This window comes from Macaca fascicularis, chromosome 10, assembly GCF_037993035.2.
Source record: "Macaca fascicularis isolate 582-1 chromosome 10, T2T-MFA8v1.1".
NCBI classification, from domain to species: domain Eukaryota; kingdom Metazoa; phylum Chordata; class Mammalia; order Primates; family Cercopithecidae; genus Macaca; species Macaca fascicularis.
The window spans coordinates 85,792,843-85,799,423 of NC_088384.1; positions in this window are offsets into that span (position 1 = coordinate 85,792,843).

The following is a 6,581-nucleotide window of genomic DNA, read 5'->3' on the forward strand; positions in this document are numbered from 1 at the left end:
GCTCACCACCATGGTACCCCCACCTCCCCTAGACACTGGCCGAGGTTGTCACACCGCATCATAAATCCTTGAGGGCAGAGGATCTGTTTTTTAAAATTGTTACTATTACTAAAACTCTACCTAATAACAATAATGTCTAACTAATAGCTATAATAATAATAGCAAAACTGAATATCTAGGTTTGGGGACACAGTCAGGTATTATTAGGCACTTTGCATATATTAGTTCATTTAATTCCCATAACAATCTTATGAGGTTGGTGTGATTATTATGTCCATTTTACAGCTGAGGAACCTCAAGAAACAGAGAAGTTAATAGTATCCACAGGATCACACACTTGGGAGCTGGTAGAGCTTGATTTCAGACTAGGAAGTTTTAATTCCTAAGCCCACAGTCTTAATCTTTAGTCTTCTGGAGGAAGCATCCATGGGCTCCCAGTTCCTCATGTGTCCCAAAGTCTTCCCTGGTCATCTGCACCTAATGTCGTGAGTGGGGGTGAAATATGGTAGATGAAGGGGGAATTTTAGCTCATGGATTCCACGCTCCCAGTTCTTTCAAATATTCAAATTTTATCCATGCTGTACCAAGTCAACCTAAAGTTGAAACTGAATTCTACATGTGATTTCCACGAAAATTTTTTACTTGAATAAGCATCTATGGATCTAGCATATCTTTATTGAAGGATTAGAGTTCCTTGAGAACTCCTTGACAGTTCCTTCCTTGGGAAGGCAACTTGCTGCTCCAAGCACAGATCCTGCCATCTTCCTGACACTATTGCATCAATTTAAATAAATTGTTTGTTTGTTTGTTTGTTTTAAGACGGAGTTTTGCTCTTGTTGCCCAGGCTGGAGTGCAATGGCGCAATCTTGGCTCACTGCAACCTCCACCTCCTGGGTTCAAGTGATTCTCCTGCCTCAGCCTCCGAGTAGCTGGGATTACAGGCATGCACCACCGTGCCCGGCTATTTTTGTATTTTTAGTAGAGCCACGGTTTCTCCATGTTGGTCAGGCTGATCTTGAACTCCCAACCTCAGGTGACCCGCCCGCCTCGGCCTCCCAAAGTGCTGGGGTTACAGGCGTGAGCCACTGCACCTGGCCTATTGTATCAATTTTGGAGTCCCATATTCCAAACTATGATTTTTGGAGGCATGAAACTTTATGTCTCACGCCTTCCAAGCCAATTGCTATTTTCATGGAAGGAAATATTCCTCTTTCCACCACTGGTGTGTTTTACCTTAAATTATGTATCTTTAGATATTAATATTTCTGGGTTTTTCTTTCTTTTTTGCTTTGTAAACAGTAGACTTTTATACAAATATAAAGTTTTGCACCTTCAAAGTTACCACTCCAATAAAGACACCTGTTAAAATCAGCAAAACATCTTGAAATATATTTTAACAATGTACAAATGTATTCACAACATAATCTCCTGATTAAGAGACTCCACTAAGTTTATAGTACCTACAGCACAATTTACAGATGCCTACAATAGTTTCTAGGCTGGTTTGGTTTATAATTAAATCTACAGCTTTAAGAAATACCATTAATACAAATGCATAATCTATAATGTTCTCATTATAGTAAGAAAAAATACAGATTCATGAAACAAAATGTCTTTACCCATTATGTGAAGTATGTAAATGATTATTCTCACTAAAATATAAGAATAATGTGTTTTTAGTAATAAAAGATAAATTTCATTAGGTCAAAGAGCATTAAAGAGCTCCAGGAGGTTCCAGAGTAAAATCTGGTTACCCTCATAAAATAAATAGAACAGCACAATTTCTGGGTATTTCTTAAACACAAACTATGATAATTTCATTTATATTAATTGGGCCTTAAGTAAATGACTTCTTACAAATGAAAATAAACAAAACTTTAGAAACTAGGTAATACCAATTCACTAAATTTGCTTTTTACTCATTTGTGTATGTCTAAGACATTTTACCGTGAAGTATATATTAAAAATCAACAATTATTTCTAATTTACACATAAGCCATTGTGCTCACTCATACCATGGAAACAAAACTTGCTTCTGAAAACAATCTACAGAAATAATATGTAAACACATAAAAGTTTTGAGATACGCTAAGAACATCCTATGTTCTATGGATCAAATAGCACAGGCCTTCATTACATATATCAATAAACACACTTTGGTTAATTTGGGATATATTGATATTACATGACCTTGTGCATACCTCTGTATACCATTAAATAAATTTGGACATTTGTAGTGACAACACACTTTCTAGCCCCCAGTGCTGGAAAGAAAATAAAAACTTAATATGAAAACTACTTTCATTTGTTTCAAATAAAGTTATCAAGTGGGAAAAACAAGCCAACGCTTTTTGTTGCAACATAAACTGAGATCTAAAAGGTTCAGAGTCAAGAATTTCTTAGGTTGCGCCCCAACATCATAAAACATATAAACTTTCACCCTCTATTTAAGAAATCCGATCATGTCTAGTGTTTACTCTGAAGGAGAAGAGGGCATTGTATTAGTCCGTTCTCACACTACTATAAAGAACTACCTGAGGCTGGGTGTGGTGGCTCACACTTGTAATTCCAGCACTTTGAGAGTCTGAGGTGGGAGGATTACCTGAAGTCAGGAGTTCAAGACCAGCCTGGCCAACATGGCGAAACCCTGTCTCTACTAAAATACAAAAATTAGCCAGGCATGATGGTGGGTGCCTGTAATCCCAGCTACTCAGGAGGATGAGGTGGGAGAATCGCTTGAACCCAGGAGGCGAAGGTTGCAGTGGGCCGAGATCATGCCATTTCCCTCCAGCCTGGGTGACAGAGTGAGACTCCATCTCAAAAACAAACAAACAAACAAAACTATCTGAGACTGGGTAATTTATAAATAAAAGATGTGTAATGGACTCACAGTTCTGCATGGCTTGGGAGGCCTGAGGAAACTTACAATCACGGCGGAAGGTGAAGGGGAAACAAGGAATGTCTTACATGGCAGCAGAAGAGAGAAAGAGTAAGGGGGGAACTGCCGAACACTTTTAAACCATCAGATCTTGTGATAACTCACTGTTCTCACTGTCATGAGAACAGCATGGGGGAACCACCCACATGATCCAATCACCTCCCACCAGGTCATTCCCTTGACACGTGGGGATTGTAATTTGAGATGAGATTTGGGTGGGGACACAGAGCCAAATCAAATCAGACACTAAAGGCAAGTATCACTCACAGCATGGACAGGCCATTAGTCCCAACCAGAAGATTCTTATTTCAGCCTCTAAGACAGTTTTACTCTCTTAAGAGGATGCCTCCCATGACTCAAATGCCCAATGGCCCTTTCCATTGTCATCAATGTGATTCCACCAACATAGTCCAATCATTACTCTGCCGGTGACATTCTTCACTGCGCAAAAGCCACCTGACAAAGAGATCATTGTCACCACACAGGCAAGAAAGCTACTTCTGGGCAGTTCATGGAGAAAATAGATGGCGATTGCACTGACTCAAAATAATTAAAGAAAGAGTGATGCCACTGGATGTCTGAGTTTAGATTTCCTTGGTCTATTAGTTGTCTACCCTTCTAAATCAAACAGTGAAATATCTTCAGTACAATCATCACTGTGCCTCAGAGCCAGCCCCGGGCACCACCACCCTCTCTGCAAGCGCTCCACTCCTCAGTTGTTTCTAGGAACCTTTTTGACACGTTTTGTGAGATATGTTTTGTTATTCCTATATTTACACCTATTTACATTACTCTCTTTAGGTGTGTCTGTGCTGAATCCTAAGGGATTTCCCCACATGATCCCCCAACCCAATAACTTACTACTTACGTATATATTGTCACCTAGTCAACCTATTACATTTTTTAAAACTGTCCTCAGTAATTATGTTTTCATTTCCAAAGTCTCTTTTTTGGTTATTGCTCCAAGAAACCTGTTTCTTCATGCCTGATTATTCCTGTTTCATACATGCCTGATGTTGTTTTATGGATTTACTTCCCTTTTGCTATCTTTATAAGGTTACTATGTATACTAATTTTAAAGACCTTTTTATATTTTATTTTTTCATATGTTCTCAGTTGTGAAGTTCTCTTGATTGCTGTTAATGTTTTTAAGTTATTGTTGTTCTTGGATTGGTTAGCTATCTCTCATGGTGCTGCTGTTCCCCAAATCTTCAGTGATTCCTTCTTGTGCTGCCATCTTTCCAGAAATAATGCCCCACCCCATGTGATGGGGTTATCAGGGCCTCCTGGAGCATGGCACCTGCCACAGCCTCACTGTGGGGGCTGTTCCTAATTGAGGCTATGGCTTCTTCTCTGCTTCTTCCTGAGGGATGTCTCTCCTTTCATATGACAGATGTCATAGTGCAAACATTAAAAGTGAAGTCTGTGGCATGTGGCACCCTATGCTCTAGTTCTAAAAGCTGAGTGATCTTGAGGAAATCCATTACTCTCTGTGTACCTCAGGTTTCCTCACCTGTGAAAGGAGGTAGGTTAATAGCAGTGCTTACCTGATGGAGTCAGAGTGATGAATTAATGAAGTAACTGACATAAAATGCTTGACACCATTTCTGGGGCACAGGACATCCTTAGTAAATGATAACTGCTACTATTCCTTCACGTCACATAAAGACGATTGTCTTGTTTTTAAGTGTAATTTGTCATGGATTAACTTAATTTTATCCTTTTTCATTTTCATTTTTGTTGGTATAGAGTAGGATGGGAAGATTTCGCCTGTGCACATGTGCCACATTGAATAGAACTTTGAATGAGAATATGATAACTTTTACACTTTCTTTTGACAATAACAGATGAAGGACCTAAAACCCAGCAGGTGACAGGGAGGCTTCCAGACAGGCCTTTCTTAGTCATAGATGATACAACCATTTCTCCTAACAAGGTGGTTTTTCTAAAGCACAACTGTGGCAGGAAAGCAGTGAACCCTTCCCATAAAAAAAAATTATAGCCATATTTTTTGGTTAAAATTAATGATGAGTCAAGCACTCATTATGGTTTATATTATTCCTACCACATTTCTACAAGGTGCATGTTGGTGCACGTTATAACTTCCATTTACATACAATCAAAATAAGGCTCAGAGAAGTCAAGTGTCTTCTTGAAAGTCACACAGCTGAGAATAGTGAGAGAACAAATTAATTTGTGGATTATAAGGAGCAGGATGCAGAGAATCCAAGAGAAAGCAATTGATCTCAGAGTGGCAGGGATAGTCCAAGTACATCATATAATCTGGGTCTCAGGAGGCCTGGGTTGCTGGGAGAAAGCCACTGGTGGGCAACTCACCATGCAGTAGGGATCCATTCAAAAACACCATTTGAGTTCCCGCTCTTCACCTGGCGCCATTAACATCAATAATAACCTACTGGGTTTCAGGCATGGTACAGTCATTATCTCCTTTAATCGCCACTAAAACACTGCAATGAAATACTATAACGCCCAGTTTAGAGACCAAAACTGAGCGTAGGTGGGTGCAATGACTTCCCCAACTCCTTAGTTGGGGAGGGCAATTATATTTCCTCTCTCCCCATTTCCCATCTGAACACAGTGGTGAATCCTGTAGGTCCTCTGTGCAGAACAAAAGGTATTAAAGTTGATGTGATGGCCTCAGGAACCTGTCCGCCATATTCTCCCCCAATCATAACCCTATCCTTTTTCCATAACCCACAACCCTCACTTCACCCCACAAAACAGATCCTTACTAAACTAAAACTACTGGCTCTCCTCGAAGAAGTCGGGAAATGATTTCTTCTACTGGATTCAAGCCCATGAAAGTGCCAAAGTCCAGATTAGACTGAATTTGGGCTACGTTTCGCCAGTTATATCAGTAAAAGTTTAGAATAGCTGGGCGCGGTGGCTCAGACCTGTAATCCCAGCATTTGCGAGGCCGAGGTGGGCGGATCACGAGGTCAGGAGATCGAGACCATCCTGTCTAACACAGTGAAACCCCATTTCTACTAAAAATACAAAAAATTAGCCGGGCGTGGTGGCGGGCGCCTGTAGTCCCAGCTACTCTGGAGGCTGAGGCAGGAGAATGGTGTGAACCTGGGAAGCGGAGCTTGAAGTGAGCGGAGATCGGGCCACTGCACTCCAGCCTGGGCGACAGAGCAAGACTCCGTCTAAAAAAAAAAAAAAAAAAAAAAAAGATTACAATAAAGAATCATTTCAAAAGCAGACCTGTTTCCTCTCCAACATCAAGAGGGTCCTTGTGATCCCTCCTGCTGCGCCCTGCTGAATAGCACTTGGTTGAGGCTGGTGCAGAATGAAGCAACAAGCCAACTACATCCTAGGGTCTTAAGATGGAGAGTTTAGGGCACAGATCACAACCACAGAACTTCTTGACCCAAGACCCTCAGCTGGCAAATCACCAAGAAGACCTGAAGATGGGGAAGGCGGCCATGTGGAGAGAACACAGGCCTCAGTTGAGGAGGAAGCATTATTTTTGCTCAGCCTGTCTGATTCTCCTGAAAATGGAGCACGAGTAACTCTGTGCTTTGTAGCTGCCTGCTGTGCCTGATTTCTATGTTACAATCTAAAAGCAAGTTACTGTCCCAATCCATCATAGCCACTTCCTCTTGAATCGAGGGAGGCG